At 43.4% G+C, this 27,787-nt stretch overlaps 1 long non-coding RNA gene across 1 annotated transcript; it reads left to right on the forward strand.

Annotated features, from left to right (window-relative positions):
* Positions 1-5,979: 5,979 nt before the first annotated feature.
* Positions 5,980-6,817, forward strand: LOC306969330. Its single transcript, XR_013793310.1, has 3 exons — positions 5,980-6,079; positions 6,549-6,644; positions 6,720-6,817. It is a non-coding gene; the product is annotated as an uncharacterized lncRNA (long non-coding RNA).
* Positions 6,818-27,787: the final 20,970 nt, after the last annotated feature.

Genomic DNA, 27,787 nt, shown 5'->3' on the forward strand with positions numbered 1-27,787 from the left:
GGTGCCTCTCTTTGCTTCATTTGCACGGTCATCTTCTTCACTGTTGAGATGAAGAGCACGTGAAATGGCAAGGAATCGAGAGACCAGAAATATTATTTTTTGTAAATGGAAAATTGTGTAATGGTCCCCTCTTCCTTCCCTACTGATATGAAGAGTTTTATACGGTTACCCTGCGAGGGAGCGTGCAGGGGGAGAGGACTTTGTGTGGTCTGGGCTGTGATTGACATTTTGTCAGCAGCAGTGACAGCGGGAAAGATGGAGCGTGACAGTGAAGTGAGTTCCTTTGCTACCAGGCGGTCTTTTGAGGTGGAGGATTCCTCTCCACCTCCTTCACCAGAGGAAGAAGAGGAAAGTTCCATATCCGCCCCCCCAGGCCAAGTTTTTTACACTTGTTTTATTTTACAGTGGAAAGGCTAGTGTTCCCTCAGTTGAGCTTGACTGAAGATAGTCAATAAGTTCTTCTCTCAGCTATCAGATAACAGATAGCAAACATCTCCAAGAAGAGAAAATGAACAGATTCATATAGGGAAGGATGTGAGGTTCAGTGCGCTGCAATGTACAGTAGTCAGAGTCTAACCTCATGTTTTGCAGGAACAGAATTTAAGGACACAAGTAAGTAGGTTGAAGAATAAAAAAATAAAACAATGGTTTATACTTGAAGTAAAAAAGTTCTTTCCAATTTGCTTTGACCATGTGTTTAATTACAGAAAAGCAAAAGTCTGTTTGGTTACACACATTGCATGAACAAAACCAAGCATGTGTCAGATGAACGAGGTGATGCAAGGCAGCTGGGGTGGGCCCAGTGGGAACAGCCTCAAAGTGCACCACCGCTCCTTCGTCTGTTTACAGGGTAAATGCTCAGGACAACACTGGACCATACTGGACTATTGGGGCCCACACACACACACAACAGATCCACAGCTGCTGTCAGCATGTGCTTGACTCGCTCCTCCGGAACCGAAGCAATACTGCTTATCTAGAACACCACTCCCAGTGGGACCAAAGGAAGCGCAAGGGCTGAGGAAGATCTGGGTTTTTTATAGTAAAGTCAAGAGCCCCCAGTGGACGGGCAGAGAACTACTCCACTGAAAAGCCCTCAAACAGAGATTAATAACTTATCACATATGCATCCCCACTGCATTGTCCGTTCTGAAAGGGTGTTTAGTATTGTCAGAAAGCTGTTACGGAGAGTAGAATGTCATTAGACAACAACTGTCTTAAAGCAGTACTAAGTAACTCTTCCCCCTAGAGGCCATAAGCGCAACTGCAGGTGTAGTAGCAAGTTACGATTTTTTAACTTATTAATGGTCTTGGATCTCTCTTACGTCTTGGAGAGTAAATACTACGCTGACAGGAAAGGTAAAGGGAGAGAGGGTTACTGTGCATCCAATTATACAATAGAAATATTTTTTTTTCACTCAAACTTGGCTGTAAATACTGTTTAAAGTGACGTTAGCCCGCAGTTAGCTTTGCCCGTTAGCATGTTAGCTTCTTCTTCGTGATTACATTAGTGTGTATTGCTTTCTCCGGACCGGTGGCAGTCAAGTTGCAAACATGGTTTTCTGGCCAGAGACACCAGGGGGAGATGAAAGACCCTCCAATCATCCCATAAACACTTGTATCACCCCCACAGGGACTACGAAGAGGATTTATTAAGGTAAATAAGTTACTTAGTACTGCTTTAAAAACACTCTGGCCCTGCCCACAAATACACTCAAAAATGTTTTGAAGAATGCAAAGTCCATCTATAATAAGTCATTAGTGAATGCTAGAAAGCCACTTGAGTGAAGATGTAAAATTAAACTAAAGTCTGTAATAAAAATGAAATGTAAATGTTTACTTAAAACAAGCATGTGAAACATATTGTAAATATGTCATGTGGTGTTTTCAGTCAGGCTGCAGGAATGTTCACAGCATGTCAGTGTCAACACAGGTAAGCCACATTCAAATTAGACGAGTTTTTTTTCTTGTTGCATTCCTGTCCTGAAACATTGCACCAATAGCTTGGTTGGGGTGGGAGGATGCTCTGAGCGGGAGAATTTCCCTTATTTTCAGATCCAAAAGTTGACGATGCCAAACGTATGACGACTCAACAACATGATATACTTCATACGTCTTGTTTGAATCAAAAGTGATCCCAATCCCCAAGAAGGCACACGTCAAGGATCCTAGGGACTACAGACCGGACTTTTCCTCTGCTTTTAACACTGTACAAATGGACACACTGCTGCACTGCCTCACCAACCTTGAGGTTCACCTCACATTGATTTTATGGATTAGACAGTTTTTATTGAACAGACCGCAACATGTGTTTTTTAATGGTTTTAAATCAAGCACACTAGTTTTAAAAACAGGACTTCCGCAGGGCTGTGTCCAGTCTCCCATCCTGTTCTCCATCTACACCAACGGCATCAGCTGTAGCAGGAGTGGGATGACACTGCTGAAGTACGCGGATGACATGGCCCTGGTCGCGCATGTGGTAGATTCTGAAGCTCTGTCCCAGTATCAGCAGGAGGTGAGCACCTTAGTCCAGGTGTTCGCTGAAAGCTCACTGGAGCTGAACATCTCAAAAACTAAAGAGCTGTGCTGTGGGCCCAAAGGAAAGCTTCCACCTGCCCTCAACCAACCACTCTGCGTACAAGGTCAGCCGGTGGATCAGGTGCAGTCCTTCAAATACCTGGGAACTGAAATAGATGTTGGCCTGTCCTTTAAACACCACACAGATTCTGTGTTCAAAAAAGCACAGCAGCGCCTCCATCTGCTCAGAAAACTCAGGTCATTTTATGTAAAAAAAGACATTCTAACACTGGTCTATAAATCACTCATAGAATCCATAATGACCTTCAGCATCACATCATGGTTCAACTTTCTGACAGTTAAATCCAAATCCAAACTCTCCCGCATCATCACTCAGGCCTCAAAAATCACCGGTACAGCTCAAACCCCTCTGCCTGAACTTTACAGTCGCTCAGTGCTGAGGAAGGCCCCCCAGATGACTGAAGACCCCTCCCATCCACTCTACAGCTCCTTCACGTTACTTCCATCAGGCAGGCGTTTTAAAGTCCCACTGGTCCACAAAGACGTCTATAAAAAGTCATTTGTTCCAAAGGCAATCTCCACTTTGAATGATCACAAATCATAGTCCTGCTGTTCATTATTGTTATGTTGATTTTAAATGTGCCTGTGTTTTTATGGAAGTGTGTGTGCATGTTTTGAGCCTGTCAAAGACGAATTTCTGTCGCCTTTGGGGACAGACAATAAAGTTCTTCTTATCTTATCTTATCTTGTTTACGTCTTCATACGATGTAAACAAAGCAGCGTATGACAAAACAAGTTTAGCAAACGTTCAGCAGCTGAAAACTGAATGTTTGTGTGAACACTCAAGTAGAAGTAAAAAGTACTGTATCATAAAACTGCTCGAGGAAGTACAATTTCTTCAGAAGTTACGGTGCGTTCACACCAAACGTGCGGCCAGAGCGTCGGTGTGACAAGCGTCTGACTTCAGGTGTCCTCACGCGTCTAACTACGGGCTTTAGGCGCGTTTTTGACGCCTGACAAGCGTCTGTACGCAGCTTAACTCAAGTACATGAACTTGAGTAAATGTAACTGAGAACGACCCGCCTCAAATATCAAACATTCACCAAATTCTGTCCTTTAGTTCAGACAGCTGCTAAGCATCTGTTCTTCCACAGTGGACTTTATGTAAATGATCCATGTGGCTTAAGTTTTGTTCTGATAAAAAGTAAACAAAAGTTTGAAATGTTGCCGTAAGTTCATAGATTTTCCTTTCCTACACTAGCTTAGTGTCCACATTTGATATTCTGAGATTATGAGTTATTACAAAGAAATGTCCAGTACAGTCCCTATAACCCAGGGGTGTCAAACATACGGCCTGATCCGGCCCGCGAGATGATTTAATCCGGCCCCTGCCCTGTAGAGCATAAATTCCAGAGTATGTAAAAAAAAAGTAAGTCTCTAGCCCATTTCTGTGCGGAGTTATGAATTTTTAAAGAATAACCAGAATGCTCATTCTAGCCTCTAGGGGGCATGAAATAAAAAAAAAAGGATAGAGTTCCACACGTGTCCAGCAGAGGGCACTGACATAATAAGAGCTCAGGATATGAACAACACATTATAAAGCCATGTGGTAAATGGACAGTCTGCGCCAGGGCGGCTGTGGCTTCAGTAACAGTTTACCACCACCAAGTGAATGAAAAATTACTACTGCACTTTCAGGAACTTGGGACACAGGCTTGTAAAGTGCAATACAAGTGTAAGCCGTTGTCATTAATGAAGCTACAGTCAAGTTGGGGCTTTGATCAAATCACAGCTTATTATTATTCATTTATTGGAAACATTTTCTCTATTATATGTGGCCCGCGACCCGCCGTGGGAGCTGAATTTCGGCCCGCGACCCAAAATGAGTTTGACACCCCTGCTATAACCCGTCACTCAGCTGTAGACCCGCAAGTAGACCACATGACACACATCGCCCTGTTTGGATGCGCGCACGCACAGCAATCAGACCTCGTTCACTCGCGTTGCTGTGACACCAGGTCGTCCTCGGACAGCAGTACAGCAATGCACTGCAGCCCATATGGACCCGTGGCCAACGCCCGCGGCCGGTGGGACCGTCACGTGGGGGCCTTCTGCGGAATTCTGGGAAATAAACATGGCGGCGCCCTTATGGAGTTTGAGCCCCACCGTTTTTTATTATAGATACATTCAGGACAGAGCTCATATTTCCATGGAATGAAACATGAGACATCACGCAGAAAACGTCCCATCATTTCACACTGGTGCAGAGATCAAAGAGTTCAGAAACCTTCGGGAGGCAATAGTGACTTGTGGGATCGTTCTTAGCTCCTGGGCTGATGTAACCTGGCAAAAGCCAGATTGATATTGTGTAGAGTTCTCCACAATATCAATCTGGGACTTCTGCAGGAGAATTCTTTCGGGGAAAGGAGGGGCAGGCAGCAGAATACTTCAAGCTGATTGGGCGAAGTGACGCTGTGTGCCCGCCTACCACGATTCGACTAAAGCCAATCAGACAAATGAATATGTCGTCATCGGCGTGCGCCCTAAGAAACCACAACAAGTTGCGCTGGACTAAACTAGTTTTATTTGGATTATGACTGCCTTGTCATCATGTCGTTGAATGACTTTTGCCGTTTTTGTAACTCGAATTTGCGGATTAAAGGAAACCTCGCCAACACCACGCTCATTTTTGAGAGCCGATCGTCTGACAAGTGCGTGTTCAACAGGTTAGCGGACCTTGGGTGCGACTTATCTAGAGATGATGAATCTAAATCATCGCGGATGTGTAGATCGTGTCTTCGCCTGCTACAGCGAATGGAGGGGGATTTTGACACCTTGAAAAAATGGCAAGAGACGGGACTGCCAGAAGACGCGTCCTCACTTAAACGCCAGAGAGATTTTACACCATCTAAAACTCCAACAAGGTCAACAAAAAAACTGCGTCCAAAACCAACAACACCGACAACTCAGGCCGAAGTGAAGAAATACCCGCGACCATCCGCTGATATGCCACAACGACAGAGTACGGTAGAAGTAAGTACAAAACAGAACTATATTTTTCTTCAGTAATTGTCTAACAATGCATCTTGTAAGTTTACTTGCATTTTACGTTTGTGCATGGGTTGGGGAGGGGGTTTAGTCTGAATTGGCCTTCTTAAATATGATATAATAAGATGTCTGTCCAGTCTCTGACCAAATTATTGTCAAACATTTTACACGTGTTATACAAAACTGTGTGGATAATGTTTTCTGATTATGGTATTACTATTGACATGGCAGTAGTTTCGACATTTTGGGTGAAAGGGTCAATGGGAGGAGTTGTATTGAAACAGCATGATATAGAGACAAACAGTGTGTAGTTGTAAACGTGAATAATGTTGACTTCTAACTAATATTCTAACACATTTTTATCTCTCCCATTTTACAGGTTGTCATTCGCTACCCATCTAAAAGAGAGGACAGGGTAAAGTGTCCCACAGATGTTGCTGGAATAATTGAAAACATGGCAAAAGGAAAACTGAGAATGGCTGCCAATATTCTGGTTAGACACCATGAACTGTTTTCAGAAGTAAAACACCACATTATTCGTATTGTAGAAGACGAGGCGAAATTGCTTTGTAACCCATATAAGGGTTTTGTGTTGTGGAAGTCATCAGCAGATGACTTAAAAGCATTTTCCTTTGAAAATATTTCGGCAGATCTACAGAAGATGTCACCATTTCTTTTTACCCTATTTAACACAATAACAAACCAGTCCCAACTTTCGACCTGTGTAGCTGCTGCTGTTGCATTAAGGGGAAGAGAACGACGCCTATCAGCTTTTGCTTATTATATAAATAATGTTTTACTGTATGGTGGTGCAAAAAAAGCAGTTTTCAAAAGATTGTCAAAGCTAGGAATCACAACAACACACTCAAATGCTGTAGGCAAACAGAAAGAGATTGCCAAAACCTGTGGTGAAGGCCTGCATCTCCTTAAAGTTGCAAATGAAAGTCATTTGAACTCTGCAGAGGACAATGGAGTTGGTGCCACCTCAACATGTGACAGTGATTCAGAGACAGTGATTGAAAGGATAAACAACAGTGCTCAGGCTCTCTCACTTTCAGGTGAGAATATAGCCAAAATTGTTCATTAACAGTGTAAAATTTAGTTTTTCATTTGCTATTTGTTTTTTCAAACAGACAACCAGGGTTCGTCAGGTGACACAACAGTGACACAAGACACATCTGATACCACCACAAGGGCCACTGAACAGCAGCAGACTGATCAGAGACTGGATGAGAGTTTTGACTTGTCATTTTTCTCCATAACAGAAGAAGATATGGCAGATCTGGGCGTCTCATCATTGCAAACTACTTCTAACACACAATCATCTCCACCACCTACATACTCCATAATAATTGACAATCTGGACTTCTTCGTTCGCACCCATCACCAGTCACTTACAAGAGCAAACACATCACTCCACTGGATTCACCATGTGGCTGTTGAGGACAGAGTCCCCATCTACCAGCTCAGCAGGGACAAGCCAGTCCCGTCAGTCATGGAGTATGATATTGGGAAATCACTTCCAGGTCCAGACATACAAGCACACATGAGACTTGACTTCATCATTCTTGGCAGCCGGATTTTCACCCAGTATCTCAATGCATTCAAGACATTTTCATCCGCTGTGATAAAACATATCCCTCACCATTATTCAGCGGAAATGTCAGAGGCCTCTGTTCATGCAAGTCTTGACAAAAATACACTTTATTTTAAAAACACATTACAAAAACATCTAACATTAATATGTTTTGTCTTCCTTTAGTACCCTCTTGGACTGTTGTTCAAAGATGAAAACAAGACCGGTGACTTGACGGACGTTTTACGTTACTTGCAGAAGGAGTAAGTGTGATCTATTCATTCTTTTTGGTGTGATACACAAAACCATTGCCTTGTATTTTGGTGGGTTGTTTTAAAGGTATGTTCCAAAAGGCCCTAAAGGACTGTCAAGTGTTTTGGTTGGTGGTGATAGGCTAACTGAAGCAAACAGCCGGAACATCCAGTGGACCTTTGGTCAAGGAGACACAACTGAAGACAATCTAGAGGGACTAGTTTTCAAGTTTGAAGATTGGCACGCAATAAGAAACCTGTTTGAAGTTAGAATCAATATTGTGGGACACAATAGTATATTTCTCTGTAATATTCAGTACATGTTTCATTTTTATTTTTTCTGTATCAGATTTATCATCAAATATTTTTCAAAGAGGAAGCTGCAAAAGATCGTGGGACACTGGCATCAAACATGAATAAGTTGAGGTAAAAAAAAAACGAGGTTAAGGCCTTGTTGATGAATGATAACGTTTTAATTGTGTTTTATTGAACATTATTGTTGACTTTTATTACTGTTTTTTAGAGAAAAAAGTGAAGTCCAGGCAACATGAATTCTGACTTGGAACTTCATCATCACAGCATGCTTTATGGTGTAAAGTGTGGCTCTGCCCTTATGAATTTCACTCAAGTACTGCATGAAAAGTACTTATCACGATATGTCTATTAGCATGAATATGACATATCCATTACACAATATATGCAGCAGAAATATATTAACTACATTTTGTGTTTTCACTAAATGCAGATGTAGCAATGCCAAACAAGGTCCACATGCAGCATTCAATTCTTATAAGGACTTTGTTAAAAAAGACACCACTGCTCTGTTCTTGGCTGCTGCGCTGGAACATTTTGGACTGAAAGATGTTGACGGTATGAATAATGATTGAATGAATTGATTTGAGTTATGTTATAGGTCCAGTTATGATTATTTATCATTGCATTAAAACCAGAGGCAGGTGGCAGTCTACATTTGCTTAAGTGCAGTATGCGTTGGAGTGCATGCTCATTTTGTCTTGGCACAAAATGACCCAAACCTGCTTTTGAGCTATATTAAACTGAAGTATCCATAAGCCTACTCTTAGTTGGAGTGAAACAAAATAGCTAATCTTTACACTGAGTAAATTTTGGTGTGAAAAAAGATTCACGTGACATGAAATGATAGTAGTTTTGTTTTGAATGCATCTTATTTTTCAGAATATAATTTCTTTTATGTCTTTTTATTTATTTTAAAATGCCAAAATTTTATATTTTGTTTCAATTAAATTTGTCTCTACTAAAACATACATGTTGCATATGCATGCATGTTTGTAAACTCAGGTAGCATAGTTTGTGGTCTGCTAGAGTACAATTGTTACTTAGTAGTAATGCTACTCTTATTTGAATAAATATTTAGTGTACTCTGTACCTCTGATCAATGCTTTTCATATATTTCAACAGACTTCCCAGAGGACTTCATACCGGACAATGTCCTAAATGGCACTTTGGAGATAAAACGAAGCTGGCTACATGATTCAGTCGCACAAGTTGTGGACAGATTTGTCAAGTTTGAGGACATTAAGGACGTTGCAGCTGGTGTGACAGAAGCTTCGAGAAATCACCCCCTGAAGGGGACTGAGTTCCCCTGCCGTCAGCCAGGTTGTCAAAACATTTACAAGTACCCAAAAGCCAGGCAGAACCATGAGAGCACTGTGCATGGTCTTGATTCCACACCCGTGACGGCTTCAGATAGAACCAGGACCCTGTTGATGGACCATGTAAAACAACACACAGAAGCAAGGCTCAGTTTTGGGTTGTTCCTTACAGACATGCAAGATGCAGTGAGGGAAGGTGATGGCGAGAGGATCCTGCGATTATACACAATTGCCCTGTTATTCTATAAAGCTTATGGACATCATCAATATGCCTACAGCACATTTCTACTAACAGTGCAGGTTAATGCCACGCTTTCACCCTCTCTTGCACATAGTGTTACATGGAACCGATTTTGGAACGGGAAGGGTGGCAAGGGTAAAAACATTTCCCTGGACTTGCACCTTGAGCACCTGAATAACTTCCTAAAATCCTTCCTAAAGCGCAGTGGGCCAAACATGACAGAGCAAGCCGCAGACAGGGTCAGCAAGTCACTACATGTCCTTAAGGAAATGATGGACACCACAGACAGAGAACTTGAAGTCTCAAAAAGCAGTGGGGTCCACCATGCGAGTAACTTGACAGAGGACATTGTATGTTTAGTGGATATTTTTAAAGAGGCAAGGGTATTTCAAGCAATCACTGGTAGAGAGTACAATGCATTCCCTAAATTCAACAGGGACCTATTTTATAAGTTGAAACATAGTGAGCTGTGGGGATGGATGAGGACCAAGCTACTAGAATGGAGGAGTACTCCCATTTAGTGGACTGTGACACTACCCCTTTTTTTTGCATGTACCTGTCATTTGAGATTTAACTTTTTGTATATATATATATTTTTAATAGTTCTATTCTTGATAACTCAATAATAAATAAAAGCAATTCATTTCAACTTTTGTCTTTATTAACATGTTTTTTTTTTGCTTTACAAAAAGTGTATACACTATTACATCACGTTAATTAGTGGTACCATGTATCCGAGTCTTGGCTGCTATGTGGCGTTGCGATATCAAAGTCGTCCTCCACATCATCATCTTCAAAATAACCAACAAAATAAATATCTAAATCAGGCAAAACCTCATGTGATGTTGTATACTCATAGACGATGTCTCCGAAGACCTCACCAACTATAAGTAGTATTTCTTTGGCATGCTCTAATCTAAATACTGGAAGATTCTTAACTATGTAGTTGAGATCAAAAATGTGTGCACAATGCTCCACTACAGCTTCAATAAGTTCTGTGCTAAAACCTGTACACACAGACTTGCTTGTGAAAACTTGATTTGTTTGACAGTCTAATGATGACATGTACTCCTCTAAACAGTCCTGAACCAACTGTCTTTCTGTTGGGTTCACCTGTCTGCACCTTAATGACTGGGTAAGAACATGTTTAGATGGTTCATATAATGGTATGGGTTCAGTACAACTGTCACCTACACATGCACATTGTGAATGGCAAAATGTGCAGCACAAATGACCAGGCACAACACTAGTTGTAGTCTGTTCAAAATGGGAGTAGAGAGCTTTTCGAAAGCAACCCTTTAAGCCATTTGCAATCACCTCTTTAACAGTAACGTCATCCCTAGTGGCCTGTTTGATGATATACAAAATGGCATGTGACTGCAACCCATGCCTACCAGCTCTGCCAACCTGCTGAACAATATCTTCAACATCATTTGGTGATCCATACATAACAACATGAGACACATTTGGAAAATTTAAGCCCATACCCAATGCTGTTGTGGCAACTACTACCCTGCAGTGTCCCTCTCCATTGAGAGATTTTAGCAGCCTGTCCTTGTGATGTTGCAATGTCTTGCTGTGGAAAACTCCAATGAGAAGATTTTTACACTGATGGTCATCGTCAACCCATGCTCCTTCACCAAGTTCTGCTTTTAGGTAGCAAAACACTCTCCCTATCGTTTTTAGTGACTTGCAATAGATAATGATTGGAGACATTGATTGTTTTTTTTCTTGAATCGTTGTCACAATCCAGTCCATACAGCTGAGGTTGTAAGATGGAACCTGACACAGTCCAAGTCTGATGTTCTTCCTGTTGGGGCTCACGGTCACTAAGGTAGCAGCTTCCATGTGCAGGAGCTTGGTTACGCGGTCTCGGTGCTTGGTCTCAGCAGATGCAGTCAGCGCCAAGACTGGTGTTCCTGAAAGGAATGAGCAAATATGTAAGCCATACATTCACACTCATTGTCTTCTTATGATTACCTAATGGTATTGATCTGTAAATTCACATTAAAAAAAGCGAGTAGCAGATTCTTTTTGTCAAATTTGTGCAAATTTGTTAAACACAAAGTACAAAGTAGTACAATGGGCATTGTCAAATGAATACAATAACTATAATCCATTAAAACATTTCTATTCTTTTATGAGCATATGCCATATAATTGCTATAAACTTATCTGACAGTGTATGCTGGATCAAGCTCCATATCAATCGAATCAGTTTCATTTTCTTTCTCCTGTAGAAAAGTAATAACGTACCTTCACGAACAATAGATCGTAGTTCTCCAAGCCTGGAAAAACTCTCTCTGAAGGCTGGCTTTCCTGTCGCACCTTCCCCCCTAATAAACATAAATTATACGTGAGAAGGAGAAGAACGATAAAGAATATTCTTCTAGTTGTTTTGCAACGTTGTACATATATTTCATTATTACTTACCATTTGTATGTGGCGTGTACTTCATCCACGACGATCCCAACCAAGTTTTCTTGATAAACTCTGGATGCAAGCATGTTCCTCCATTTCGTGTTTAGTAACCAAGATTCTGGGCTACCGAAAACAAGCTGGCATTTACCATTTAAAACATCGCCTTCATCATCACCAAGCTTTGCAGCAGTAATGCCCAGATGTTTAGCTTCTTTAACTTGGTCGTCCATTAGAGCCACCAACGGAGACACGACAATCACAATAGGATTTTGCAGCCTTTCAAGTTTTTTCACGACGAGCGGAGCAAGTTGGTATATTAGACTCTTGCCGAAACCCGTAGGTAAAAAGGCACAAACATCTTTGCCGTCCAGAAATGCACAAAGCGCCTCTCGCTGTTCATCTTTCAAAAAAGAAATAGGAGATTCTGCTAAAACTGACTTGATAGCCTCAGCTACGCGTCCGTCCTCCTGCGTAGCCATGTTTGTTTTGCCTCGGCTCGGCACTTCTTGCTTTCGTCACACCCGGATATCCCGCCCTAAACCCCCAGACTGGCCCGTGATTGGGTTGAACACCTAGATGTTCTACTCGAAAAGTGTAGGCGGGAGCGGGGCAAGATGTATTCTCGAGTGTTTGTGAACTCACAAATACCGCGAGAATTCAGCTTGCAGGCAAGGTTAGGGCTGATGAGGAACATCCCGAAGTTCCTCTGCTAAAGGAGGTATTAAAGGAATTATACAGAACTTTGGATGCTCCTTGTCACGGCTGACGATGATGCACCTCCGGGTCAACGATAAGGAGAAGGACTTATTTACACTTTTAGATGCAGCCAAACCAATCTGGCAGTGAGTGCTGGTAAACCGGTGTCTGAGTCCAGAGCTGGATTGTAAATGGAGTTCAGCTTTGCCTGCTCAGCCAAAAGCCAAGACTGGAAAACAAACCAGTCATGTCACGACGGTCTTTAAAGGAATAGGCCACCGTTTTTCCATACTGAGATATGTTCTTACCTTAGCTTTGACGAGTTCTTTAGGACCTGTCTGATCTTCCCCCGTGCCTTCAGTCACGTAAACACAGCGCAGACGGCGTTAGCATTTAGCCTCTCCCTCTCTCCACTATAGCTCCAAAACAGAGGAGAGAGGGAGAGGCTAAATGCTAATGCATTTATGAACCCGTGCTTTACGCTCAGATCTTTCCGTACGCAAAAGCAGCTGATGGTAAATGCCACGGAGAAATCCCAGCGTCATTTGAATGAAACGCCCAAAAATATTCATAATCAGGAGGCCTCACCCACTGGTTTTACGGCACGCACGAAACACAGCAAAAAGGGAACATTTCTCCAACCAGGAAATGATTAAGAATTGTTTTTAACACAACAAATATGACATTTTGCGCATGAGAAAAATTTAAGAATCTATTAGAAACCCACAATAACCTTATAGCCAATCCAAGATCACGTTCACTGAAAAGAAATGTTAATAATAAAAAACTTTATTAAATACGCTGTAGGCCTAAGTAACATAAAAAAGGGTATAAAATTAAACCACAAAAAAAAAAGTGTAGTAAAAAGAAGAAAGCGTGGATGTAACGCTGCAGTCCGAGCAGACTCTGGACCATGAACTGAACCAGCGAAAAGCAGCGTCAGCTCCGCGGACTCAGCGCTGGAGCCGGGGCAGAACTGCACGTCTTTTGGCCTGAGCAGAGCTTTTCTCCGGAGGGAACAGGTGCGCGGAGAGCTGACAGCCAACCGGAACCTAACGAACCTGTCCGGACCGAAGACAGGCCGACGACGGGACGAGCTTCGATCATCCTCCTGAGGAGAGGAGAGCGCGTGGTCAGCAGACCCTGCGCGCGCCACTCCCGGACCTTACGAACCTGTCCGGACCGAAGAAAGCTGTGGAGCTGTCGAAGGATTTATTTGACACCCGGGTTGCTCGTGCCACGGAATACAGTCCACAGACTTGACGCTCAAAGCAACCAGAACACGGAGCAGGGCCTCGCGGAGACCCATGTGAGTCCCGGTGTCCCGACGGCAGCAGCATGTGAGGCGGGGCAGACATCCACACAAAGTTTGCGCAGCAGCAGCAGCAGCAGCAGCCGTCTTTTTTGTTAAAAAATAAAATATCCCCGCAGTCCAGGTTCTAGTGTCTCTGGTCCGGGCTGAGCCTGAGCTCGTCCCGTGACGTGGAGGAGCAGGTCGATGCAGCGCAACACTGAATCAAGACACACATGTATCAATCTGAGCGCACGGTGCGCTCAGATTGATACATGCCAAAACAGGCGGTAATTTTTCGTACACCCCACATACGCTCTGATTTCACCGTACGCAAGTTTGATAAATGAGGGCCAATATGAGGTGCACAGAACCTCCAGCTGCACCACTCCAGCAACAAACAGCTGCCACACGCTTCACTCTTGCAGGGTTGCCAAGATGGTGATGGCAATTCCTCCTGTTTGATGACCTTTGAGAGCTCTTCTTGTTTGTAGCTGGATGGCCACTGGCATGTATCATTGGTGACCCAAAGAGCTGGGACCACCTCTACCTCTTCTGGATCAACAAACTCCACCATGTCAAACATGACCTACTGAAAAAAGAGAACATAAAACGTATTATATTTTCACTGGAAAAACAAAGACATGTAGACATGATAAAAATACACACCTTGAAAAGATTTTGGAAAGGGAGGCACGCTGCTCAACTTAAACATGTAATCTACACAATACACACAAAATTACTATTTTTAGATTTAACCTGAAACATTGAACACATTAAACACACACAATGGTTTAAAAGTTGTTAGGATGGATCTACATGAGGGAGTGGAATAACAACAAAACCACCTCCAAAGGCAAGTGGACACACTTCCTTATTGGAGATTCAGCATTTAACAAAACCAACTCAGGCAACAGATCCAATACAAAAAAATACCCAGATCTCTTAAGTCATGAGGATAATCAAAAAACTTATCCAACTTCTTATATTGTATTTTTTTTTTTTTTTAGATGAGTGTTTCTGGTGTGCAGGATGTGACGGACACAGTTTGGCGCATCACAATGATGTTGCCAAACAAATGAATTGGAGAGGACTAAATGGAAAGGTCGGCCTTTCCAAAATGGTCCTCAGGGACGTCATAACAGGTGGGGGTTAACAGTCAGCTGTTCGAGCTGTAGGGGTGTTCACAATGACACAATCACATTGTGACAGAAAGTATAAATTATTAATTTCATTCCTTTCACATCACTCGAACTGTCTGGGTCCAAATAAGTACTTGAGCTAAATTTGTGCTTTTAATAATTGTGTGACGGGAGGCTACACTAAAATCATATTCACTTCTGTTCATTTTCAGCACAAAAAAAAGAATCTCTAAATAACTTCCAAAAACCTTACTCACACAGCATTTGGGTGATATTTTAAATAAATTGCACTTTTTAGAATGAAAACACACACATATTTAGGATATTAGGATCTGAACTTTTTATTTTAGTGACTGTCCTGGGATAAAGGCTTGATTTTCATTGATAAGTGATATTGAGGCCATGATTAGACTGTTGTGACAGTGAGGGGCCATTCACTGTGATAATCAATGACATGGTGATTTTATGACACTCATAACCTTTCATGCCAGTGAACAGAGCAGGCTGAATGGTTTTAAATCATACAGTGCCTCGGGAAAGTACTGGCATCTTAAAATGAACCAAACTTTTTTCCTAAAACTAACTCTAAAAACCTGAAACTGGTGCTTGTTTAAAGTAACTAGAAAAGTTTTATTTGCCTTAAACTGTCACAATTATGACTCCTTATGTGTCAAAATGTACAACCTGCTCTCCAGTGTTCTTCTACCTCCCCCCCTTTGTGTTTGTATGTCTCCACCTGCATGGGCGTGGCAGCTCCTGGGTGCAGGATGGCACAGCTGGCTTCTATCTGCCAAATTAGAAGAACTACAAGAAGCTGGGGTTTCCTGCAACACACTGCCAGTTTGTTTGTTGACTTCACTCGGGCCTAGTCCACACGTAGCAGGGCATTTATAAATCCGCCTCCGCCTAGAAAAAAAACTGAGTCCACACAGCCTCGTTTTTAAAAAAAAAGGCATCCACATCCACCGCGTATATGTGTTTTTTCATCATAAATTGTTCAAAGCGCTCCACAAGTTTCTGCACAGCACACACATTATTTTTTTCAAATCGAGTTCTCCTGCAGAGGCGCGTCCCGGTGTTACGCCACAAACTGCATGACTGCCGAGAAATGCACCCGCGCTGTTATGTGTTCGAGGAACATGTCGGACGTGGGACGGTTATTTGGCGTAAAATAACTGCCTAAAGCGCTCCTTCACCTGCGCTTTGACAGGAAGCAGAACTTGAGCTTTGGAGGCGTCAGATGCTGTTTCTGATGTAAACACAGGCCATGCGCAGCACGCTGGCAGTGACGTGGTCCAATACTCCGGTTATTATGTCCACACTCAAACGCGTAACCAGAGAATTCCCAAATCTTAACTTTGGCCGGAGTTTTTAGAAACCTTTCTTTTTTATAGACAGAAAACTGTGGATGATAGGCCAGATCGTAGGAAAATATCCTCGGTTTGTGAGATACCCTGCTACGTGTAGACGGGGCCTCAGTCAGTATCGACCTGTTTTCAATTTGTAATAATCAGGGAGAATGTCTGTGATGTTAATCCTGTGCGAATGCGCCGTGTCAGTGATTTGCGAAGTAAAAATTCCCCCTCAAATGACCTACTATATTTTACTGAACTCCGAGGTCCTGTGATAAAATAATCCAATGCGAATAGGCCTGTCTGTGATTTGGACAGAAACGGGGAGGATCCGACACATGATTAGGCTTTTTTTTGTTTCCTGTGCGCATTTTTATTTACTTTTGATGAAGAATGGAGGCGGCCTTAGAGAGTTTAAACCAGTGGTTTGGTTAGGCATAATTCAGCGTCGTAAAAAAATGCCGCACTGAGCTGTTTTTATCTTCAAGTCTCATTACATTAGTTTTGGTTGAGATTTAGTTATTTCAATTAGGAATAACCAGAGATTGCAGAATAAATTGAGCTAAACTAAGTGTGGTAGTACGCAACTTCCGCTGGCAAACCAGTCACCGCTAGATCCCATGCTATATTAGGGGCGCCCCTCACCTTCAGCCCTCCCTTCCTTTACCTCCCCTTTTTCATAATATGGTGGTCATAATCTTGGTCGCTTCGAAGTTCACCAAGAGAGAGAGGAGGTCCTGGTAAATTGAGGTCCTACTGGGAGAACACCATCTATGTTATAAAAGAGAGAATTGCAGAGGGCCCCGTTTACAAAGTGACACCTGAAAATGGAAATAACAAAGTAAGAACACTTCATCGCAACCTCCTCCTTTTAGTCAATGAGTTGCCAATAGACTTACCTCCAAAAGTCTCACCTGTGAAAAACAGACAGAAAAAAAGACCAGAGACTCAGTGACACAAAGTGCAACTCATCAGACTCAAGAGGATGAACCAGCACAGTACTGGTTGAGGATTCCCCAGCGTGTCACAAGAGCTCGACCTAGTGGGTATCGGAGAGACTACACAACAGTGCAAGCAGAGCCCACTATCCCCGCTCCTGTAAGAGACACAAGGCAACATGCAACCAAAGAGCAAAACGGGACAAATCAAGAAAATAGGCTCCTTATTGACACTGATCAACCAGAGCCATACGTGGAACAGCATGAGGATGAGGACGGTACACCTGAGATACCTGCACCAGCAGAGGATGCACAGGGTGAGATCGACCAGGAGGACGACACGGCACCAGCCCAGCAACACCAACCTGCACGAGCCAGTGAGGGAGAAGAGGATGAGTCACAGGTCCGGAGGTCCGCCCGTGCCCGGAAGCCACCGCAGATGTTCACCTATGACTCCCTGGACCATGTCAAACATGACCTACTGAAAAAAGAGAACATAAAACGTATTATATTTTCACTGGAAAAACAAAGACATGTAGACATGATAAAAATACACACCTTGAAAAGATTTTGGAAAGGGAGGCACGCTGCTCAACTTAAACATGTAATCTACACAATACACACAAAATTACTATTTTTAGATTTAACCTGAAACATTGAACACATTAAACACACACAATGGTTTAAAAGTTGTTAGGATGGATCTACATGAGGGAGTGGAATAACAACAAAACCACCTCCAAAGGCAAGTGGACACACTTCCTTATTGGAGATTCAGCATTTAACAAAACCAACTCAGGCAACAGATCCAATACAAAAAAATACCCAGATCTCTTAAGTCATGAGGATAATCAAAAAACTTATCCAACTTCTTATATTGTATTTTTTTTTTTTTTTAGATGAGTGTTTCTGGTGTGCAGGATGTGACGGACACAGTTTGGCGCATCACAATGATGTTGCCAAACAAATGAATTGGAGAGGACTAAATGGAAAGGTCGGCCTTTCCAAAATGGTCCTCAGGGACGTCATAACAGGTGGGGGTTAACAGTCAGCTGTTCGAGCTGTAGGGGTGTTCACAATGACACAATCACATTGTGACAGAAAGTATAAATTATTAATTTCATTCCTTTCACATCACTCGAACTGTCTGGGTCCAAATAAGTACTTGAGCTAAATTTGTGCTTTTAATAATTGTGTGACGGGAGGCTACACTAAAATCATATTCACTTCTGTTCATTTTCAGCACAAACCAGAGCCATACGTGGAACAGCATGAGGATGAGGACGGTACACCTGAGATACCTGCACCAGCAGAGGATGCACAGGGTGAGATCGACCAGGAGGACGACACGGCACCAGCCCAGCAACACCAACCTGCACGAGCCAGTGAGGGAGAAGAGGATGAGTCACAGGTCCGGAGGTCCGCCCGTGCCCGGAAGCCACCGCAGATGTTCACCTATGACTCCCTGGGCCAGCCTTCGTTGCAGTCCTACCAGCCACCACTAGCTGTCGGCGCGGTCGAAGCCTTCCTGCCCCCAGCTGTGCCAGTCTGGGGAATGGACTCCAACATGATGGTATATCGTGCACCATACACACTCATGCCTCAGCACTATGCATATGCAGTATACCCGTTTACTGCTCCTGTTCATCACATAGCGTTACCAGCTTACTAGATGATAAAGACTTTGTTGCTTTATGCAAAAGAGACACTACGAAGGTTATTGGTTCATAACGGTAAGAGTAAAGTAATATTTGTAAATGTGCGGAGCCATTTTCTGTCGTCAGGGAGCGTGTGACGCACACAAAATGTGCAGTCACATTTTTTTGTTGTTTTATAATCAGAGTATTTTTAGTTTGTAGAACTTCAGTTAACAAGGGACTTTATAATTTAATGTATTAATGTCTTTCTTTGATTCTGAGGTTAATGCAATATTGGGGTGCGCCACAAGGGGGCAATGTAGTGAGGAAGCGGCGGAACCACCAGGCGGGGTCCTTCTTGTAAACACGTTTGCGGCCTTCCCTCATACATGAAGCGAGGCTGCATCGAACAAAGCTCACTGCCTCTTGTCTCATCATTTCTTCCATTTATTCAGGTAATAATGTATAAAGCACATACAATATCACATACAACAAGATTGTTTACTATTGTGGTTGTTTATAGCCATTTTTAAGTAGTTTGGTAAAGCTAGATTACGTTAGTATGCTGTTTGGAATCGCGCTCGTGGTAGTAAGGCTGCCATGAGGTTATGTAATGGCGGCGCCCCACCGTAACTTGAACTTTCAGTAACAAGAACATAAGCTCCGAGACATTATTGAAAAGTGTAATTAATGTTTAAATGCTAGACTGGCTTCTTTTATGAAAATAGGAATGGTTATCTGTTTTGATATATATTTTTGGTTCGGTAATTTTGTAAAGAAAATGAACATTGATTAGCAGACCAAGCGATTGTACTTATAAACATTATTTTAGTTGTACTCAAGTAACGAAATACACTTGTTTTAAAAAAAAAAAAAGATATAAGTGAAAGCACTATTTTCTGGTGAAAATTGCTAAGGTTAAAAGTAACATAGTGATAAACCAAATAAGAGAGTAAACAAGGTACTTGTACTGTATAAAGGTTACACGTGATTATTGGAAAAAAAGGTGAAACATGATTAGACAAAGTAAAAGTATACATGATTTTTGGTAAATACAGAAATGTAATGTATTTGAATATAATTTCTGTAATTAAATATACACTGCTCATAAAAACTTGGGGCCCACTCTAAAAACACAATGTAACTCCAAGTCAGTCAAATTTCTGGGATATCAGACTGTCCAGTTAGGAAGCCACGCTTATTGTGAATCAATTTCACTTGGTGTTGTGGAAATTAAACAGACACAGGTGGAAATGAGAGGCAATTAGCAAGATCACTCCAAAAGAGGAATGGTCTTGCAGGTGTGACCACAGACCATTTCCCTGTCTTCATCCTTTGTAGCGTATTTTTGGAACACTTTTGCATTTGTCCAGTGTTCTCACCACTAGAGGAGCATCTACAACCCACAGAAGCTGCTCAGGGAGTGATGCTCATCCAGAATGGCACGTCCATTCGTGCTGTGGCAAGAAGGTTTGCTGTGTCTCGCAGCGCAGTGTCCAGAGCATGGAGGAGATACCAGGAGACAGGCCAGTACACCAGGAGACCTGGGGGGGGGCGACCGAGGTCAACAACCCAGCAGCAGGACCGCTATCTGCTCATTTGTGCACGGAGAAACAGGAGAAGCACTGCCCGAGCCCTACAAAATGACCTCCAGAGAGCCACAAATGTGCATGTTGGTCCTCAAACGGTCAGAAACCGACTCCATGAGGGGAGTATGGGGGTATGAGGGGGGTATGAGGGCGGTATGAGGGGGGTATGAGGGCCCGACGTCCACAAGTTGGGCCGGTGCTTACTGCCCAACACCGTGCAGCCCGATTGGCATTTGCCCGAGAACACAGCGATTGGCAGATTGGCCAATGGTGCCCTGTGCTCTTCACGGATGAGAGCAGGTTCACCCTGAGCACATGTGACAGACGTGACAGAGTCTGGAGACGCCCTGGAGAACGTTCTGCTCCTGCAACATCATCCAGCATGACCGGTTTGGTGGTGGGTCAGTGATGGTCTGGGGAGGCATTTCATTGGAGGGCCGCACAGCCCTCCATGTGCGAGCCAGAGGTTCCCTGACTGGCATTGGGGACCGGGATGAGATCCTCAGACCTATTGTAAGACCATATGCTGGTGCTGTGGGCCCTGGGTTCCTTCTGATGCATGATAATGCCAGGCCACATGTGGCACGAGTGTGTCAGCAGGTCCTGCATGATGAAGGTATTGATGTTCTGGACTGGCCTGCCCGTTCCCCAGACTTAAATCCAATAGAGCACATCTGGGACATCATGTCTCGGTCCATCCATCAACGCCACGTCGCACCACAGACTGTCCAGGAGCTGACTGAGGCTCTAATCCAGGTCTGGGAGGAGATCCCTCAGGAGGACATCCGTGGTCTCATCAGGAGCATGCCCAGGCGTTGTAGGGAGTGCATTCAGGCACGTGGAGGCCACACACACGACTGAGGATGATACAGACTCGTTTGGAGGAATTTCTACAGAATTTGGATCAACCAGTGACCTGATTTGTCACTTTGATTTTGACTATAATTTTGCATCCAGACCTCCAGGGGCTGAGAATTTGATTTCCATTTATCATTCTTATGTTATTTTGTTCTCAACACATTGCCCTACACTATGAATAAAGATTTTCATCCGAAAAATCGAATTGATTGACATCTAGGATGTGTTTTTTGAGTGTGCCCTAAGTTTTTGTGAGCAGTGTACATGAAGCGAGGCTGCATCGAACAAAGCGCACTGCCTCTTGTCTCATAATTTCTTCCATTTATTCAGATGGTTCTTCTGGTGCGGGTCTGCCCCCTAGACCGGACCCGTAACATATGGTTAAAGTAAGCGCCCACCCAGTGCACAAGTTAAAGCTACGTACGAACTGAACGAGGGCTCCCAAACCTGAGTGCGCTCCCCGCTGGTCTCACGAACTATTCCTCCACAAACAAGGTAACAAGGCAATCGCCGTCTGTGTGGCCCTAATACGCAACGGCTGCTGTAATACTCGGTTCCTATCCTGGTCTCCAAGTTGTGGAGCTTGGCCCTGAGCGCCACATTGTGCAATAGGATTATTACATTTTGTTTTAGTTTATTCATTGTTTGAGTGAATGCGGTTGTGTCTGTTAACAAATGATTTTAAAGTAGAGTTATAAATTGAACAAAAATGCTTTTCCTATAAAACTAAAATAAATCCTATTTTATATAATTTTTGCTTTGTCTGTCCATTTTCATGCTCCCCTCGAACCTGTGACCTTGTAAACAAATAATTGTGGTTCCTTGGGCCCAGAATCCAAGGTGGCGTTGTTGGTAATAATTTAAAGTAGCTACATTTTGATTTAAGTTAAGCCTCGGCTGCGACATAAGCAAAATTTCAGAACGCAATCATAAAACAGCAATTTTGCAACTCGTGCGTAAAAGTCTCATAGGACGAGTTACTCAGAGCCTCCTCTGCTCGTCAATATAAAGCCTCAGATTTCAATATTGGAAATAATAGAGCTTATTATTTGCACTTCCTCATTTTCAACTCATGTTGGCGCTTCAGAGAGAGCCAGGCTGCGCTCAGTTTGTGTCACTCCAACATTTACAACCAACTACGGTTAAACACCTTTTACGGAGAATTGTCCGTGGTAAGAGACTAAAGCTTCTCAAATTCATTCAGGTGAAAGTTAATTTTACAAATGAACTCAGAAAGGAGCGCTTTGACGTCATGTCCTGGAGATGTCAATTTCAACCAGAATCTCAGGCTTCGGTTTTCCCGTGCGAATGCGCCACATCAAAAGCAGACGTCGGGGGGTGACTCTCAGTCCGTCTGCTTTTGGGTCCTATTTTTCAGTCGTGACACTAAGCAGAAATGTCCTGTTTTCGTAGGTCGCTCACAGGTATGTTTTCCACAGCAACAATGCAGGACAGGTGTACCATCAAACTGCAGCACCGGAGAGGTCAGAGGCGTCTCCAGGTACGGGGTCCTCGTGTGGCTGGAGTAAAGCACGTTATAAATAAATATCTCACATTTAGGAGAGTAGATCCCCGTAATAGACACCCCACATCTACAGTACAGGACAGAAGTTGCAGTTTACTAATCGCAAAGATGTTGTGTAGCACCACAAGCGACCCTGAGCTGGAATCTTTTAGTTTGTGTGTTTTTCATGATCAGCAGAATTTTTTGTTGTTTAAATGTGTCCAATATTGCTCCAACACTTCATAAGCCAGGCAGTAAAAAGATCGAAGCAAACAGATGAACAATGCACACAAAACTTAGAGTCGAGAGCTTTGTGTGCATTGTTACACAAATGCACATACAAATAAAAGGATAAACCTATCACAGAGAGCTACAATGGTTTAAAAGCACTAAGACAGGAGGGTGCTGTCAGGTGTGGGTCCTCATGTGTAGAGGGTCACGGGACCATCCTGGGGCACGTTTGCCCCGGGCAGCCCTGCCGTGCCTGTGCGGGTGGCCGTCGTCCCGCCCTTGACACCCGTGTTGTTTCTGGTCCTCCATCCTGCCCTCCTGCATGGCACCGACGCTGCCCGTCCACAGTCAATGTGCAGGTGCTTCCAATCAGCATGGGGCTCCCAGGGCAACGAGTAAGAGGTGAAATACTATAAAAACATGTAGAATAAAACACTAAAATCATAAAACAGTCAACTTGTGACAGAGTGGAAGGCTTTAGCTTAACACATGTGTCAGAGGAGGCCCCTGTAGAGTAGTCCTTTTGGGTGATGGGCGCCTACTGCTCCTGTGGTGGAGCTATTTTGTAGTGCTGTGATTTTGTGTATGCAAAAGGGAGGTTCACAGCTGGGCCATTTGTTGTGGGAGTAGAGTGATATCTATACGCGGGTACTGGTGACTGAGCGCGCTCTCCTCGCCCCACAGCCCCGCAGTTTACTTCGCACATGTGCAAAGCACATACCGCTTTTGGAGTCATACTCGTGGGGACGTCATGCTTCGCGTACTGGCCCGTGGGGAACCACACTTCCCACCTACAGCACCGCCATCTCGCACTGCGCCTGAAGCGCACCCCAGACCCATAGCTGCACCAAACATAGGGCTCAAGTTATACTATGGGAATTTGCTTTCACCTGCTCACGAGAGCCTTAGGCTGCACCACCTCCACACCAGGCAGACACGGAAGAACAAGAGGTCAGAGGCCGTACGCAGGTAGACTGTGCCCTTTTATACAGCGCCCCCAGCTGACGGGCGGAGTAATGCCGCAGATGGCTCCTACTATTACAAACTCTTGCCCATGACATCCACACTTTTCTGTGTAATATCTTTGGAATTGTTTATCACCATCCGGTCCCAATGGTACAGACAATGGCTGTTTCTCAATTGCGAGGATCCGTCCTCCGTTTGGCCACTTCGTTGACGTCCTCGGTGGCGGCTCCTCCAAAACGGAGCGGAGTGTCCTCTCACCGCCGCCTTTGAGCTCAAATGGAACGGCCTCCGGAGCGAGCGGCGGCGTCAGGTCACGTGCCAAATCATATAATCAAATGTCAATCTATGCTTATTTAAAGAACTGTTTTATGAATAACAGAGGCCAGGAAACTGTTTATGTGGAACAAAACTTTTTAAAAGTGAGTTCAAACTAATAAAGTTTTGCGAGAAAAGAAAAAAAAAAACTGTGCTGCAGTGCATCATGGGTAATTTCAGCTCTCCGAGGCAGCGGAGGATATACAGCTGTATCCTTCGTAAATGAGCCAAACGGAGGAGTGGAGCTGCGAGGGGGCGAGTGGTCCAGGTGAAATGGAACCACTTGGCGGCGCGTGATGAATGACGTCCGAAGTGGTCGAGACGCCGAGGATCCTGGACATTGGGAAACAGCCAGTGTGCATGTTGCAGAGGACCCCACCATGACCTCTGCCTCTGGTTCTGCAACAAAGACAAGGGAAAACACAGGGTTCTAAATACACAAGGAACAGGGAACAGGCTGTGACATGACGAGTGGTAGTGGTATGTTGAATTACATTGCCAGACAACGCCATCCAGTAAAACTGGAAAAAATGTGCTTTAAGGCACACAGGTTCGACCCATAAGGACAGAGGCAGCATGTTCCTTTAACAGTTTACTTTATTTCTATGTTGTACTTTTTTTATCTTTCTGTTCGTATCATACTTTTTGTTTACGCTAGACATTTCACCATTTGCTACATTCAGGTGAACAGTTTGTACACTTTAAGTCTCTGTTGGTTCACAGTATTTTCATTTGGGTCACACTAGCTTTTCAGTACAAAGTTTCTAGTACAAACAAAACAAAACAAGACAAGAAACAAGACGAAGCAAGATGAGCAAAACAAGACAGCAGCAGATGGGTCCACCTAAACGTAAATAAAAAGGTTAGCTACGGAGCAGTCTTAACAGTCTGTTCGAGTTTTGTTAGACGCACAGTGATGTTTTCACCCAGATCTTGCAGTCGCCTCTCAATGGCATCCATCACACTGTCCAAGTCTGCAGCTAGTTTTTGGGAACACTCCCCGTAGAATCCAGCCTTGTTGTTTTCTCTTCCACTCATCGAGGCCATTGTGCAGGGTGCTTTGGAGCAGGGTCATGTTTTTTTTATTTCACAAAACTCCTCAAACATGTGGACCTCATCCACAGGACTCCACCTCACACGCTCCTCTTGAGTGCTCTCCATGTGTTGTATTATAGAAACTTGAGGTTGATTTAAAGATAGTGATGGAGGATCATTTCCACACTCTTCCCTTATGCGCATGCATTCATTCTTTTACAGTGGTTGTGGTTGATTCCTGTGTTAATGTAAATGCACACGTGTGAGTGATGAGTGTGCAGGTGTGTTAGAGTGGTGGGAATTAGCAGCAATGCACGTCAGCAGTTCATGTGAACTGCAGGAGGAGTTCACACACACACACACACGCGAAGAATGTATCGATCATCTGGATTTGGAACAACATAACTACCTCTACTACACAGAGACATATGAAATACCCCCCTCTGATCTTTGCTGGGGCGGCTGTGGGCAAAGAGGAACTTTGATTCATATGCTATGGCAAAGTACTCTTCACAGTTCACAGTAAACTTCACAGTTCACAGGACACAAAGACCAGACAGGAACACATCAACTCGTCTAAGCTCAGGCAAGAACAAATCTCAGTGTGGAAAAACTGTGGCTCTTCCTTTAAGCATATTTGGCTGGATTAGTAAAGTCAAAGATAAAAGTTTCAGTTCGTGGGGCCCAGGTGTGAGCGACTCCACCGCAGCTGTTTCCATAAACAGTTGAGCTTGTTGAGCTAGCTAGCTTCAGGTTAAACAGGTCATGGTCAAGGTCAAGGTTTATTTATATAGCACATTTAAAAACAGAGTACTGCCCCAAAGTGCTTTCCATATTCAGTGCAAAAATACAGACACACAAAAAACATATTGCTTCAACAATGTACAAAAAAACAAAAAAACAGCGTAAAAGTTTCCAGGAGCTGCATATCAGTTTTTACTTCCCTGAAAAATGCTGGGTTAGTCCTATTGTGTGATTCTGTGCTGATGTTGTTTCGTTGAGCCTGATGGAGATCCTAACACTCTGGCTCACTCTGCGCCTTCAGACAGTGTAAGACCGGCTAAAAAAACCCAGAAAATAGTCCCGGTAGTCTGGCATATTTAGTGAGTTTAGTAAATAAAAAAAACATTTGTTATAAATGTTACGACTGTGGTATAAGAACACCACTCCGCTGTGGTGCCCAAATTATGTCAGTTAATTTGCTCATCAAAAATGAGCAAATTCCAACAATGAAGACTGTGAGGCCATTACGATGTTACTCATGTGTCTGAACTTCGTCTGGGTGTGATTTCAGGGTTCCTCATTTATTCGTACTCTGCCCCTACTGGCTTGAATTAAGACAACCTAATGTGTTTGTTTCCTACAGGAAATGAGAATCCCATTGTACATCTTTTTTGTCCCTTCTCATAATCTCAATATTTGATTTGGATGTTCTTCCTTGTGCTAAATGAGATCATTTACAAAACAATATATTGATGGCCACCACCATTGTTATTATTCCTAAGAATGCTGTAAAAGGGGATAGTTATAGTTGCATCTTAAAATGGCAATATGCTATAACCTGTGTTATGTGCAAGTCTGACCCGTTTACCTGCAGTATCTGATTCTACACATTAATGATCACCATACAGCCATTATAATAAGATTGTGTAGAGCCTGCAGCTTACAAGAAGAAGGACTGGCGCATTGTTGTGACCAAATGTTTTATTGTTGTGCATTTTTTATGTCTTCCAGTAGTTTTATTATTCATTCATTTTGAATGAATAATGTTGGTTTATTTCATCGTGCGGCCGGTGCTAGGCGGCATGGTAGCGCAGCGATTAGTGCTCTCGCTTCACAGCTAGAAGGTCCGGGTTCGATTCCCACCTTTCCCACCTTTCTGTGTGGAGTTTGCATGTTCTCCCCGTGTCTGCATAGGTTTCCTCCGGGTACTCCGGTTTCCCCTACCACTAAAAACATGCACAATAGGCCAGGGTGAGTGATATGAGTGAGTGAATGTATGGTGGTGGTCAGAGGGTCCGTTGGCGCGAAAGCGCTTCTGACAGTCTCCCTCAGGGGAAACTGAAGCTACAAACGTAGCTTTACACCACCGAGTATGGAGTGAAGTACAATTACAAAACAATGTACAATTGTCTCATGTAAAGCGCTTTGTGACCATGTCTGTGAAAGGCGCTATATAAATAAAGATCTTCTTCTTCTTCTTCTAGCTGGTGTGACGACATGGCTCTGGTTTGATGCCACACATGAGGCAATGAGGAGTGGCGGGACAATCGAGGGCCGGGACACAATTGCCTCATGCATGGCATCAAACCAAGGCCATGTCTCAGCTGTGCCCTCATCCGGTGCTGTCCCCGTTGGTGGTTTTATCAGCTCCTAAAAATGACATCATTAATATTTTGGCACAGTGACAGCCATGTGACACCTTTTATTCCACTGAAGTGCAACACCCTTCCTGAAAGGTGACGTTATCTGTGTAAGAATGTATTCCATTCACCATCAATGAAATGTCTCACCCAGGTGAGAAATGA

Source organism: Gobius niger, assembly GCF_951799975.1.
Source record: "Gobius niger genome assembly, chromosome: 10".
In the NCBI taxonomy this organism is placed as follows: Eukaryota; Metazoa; Chordata; class Actinopteri; order Gobiiformes; family Gobiidae; genus Gobius; species Gobius niger.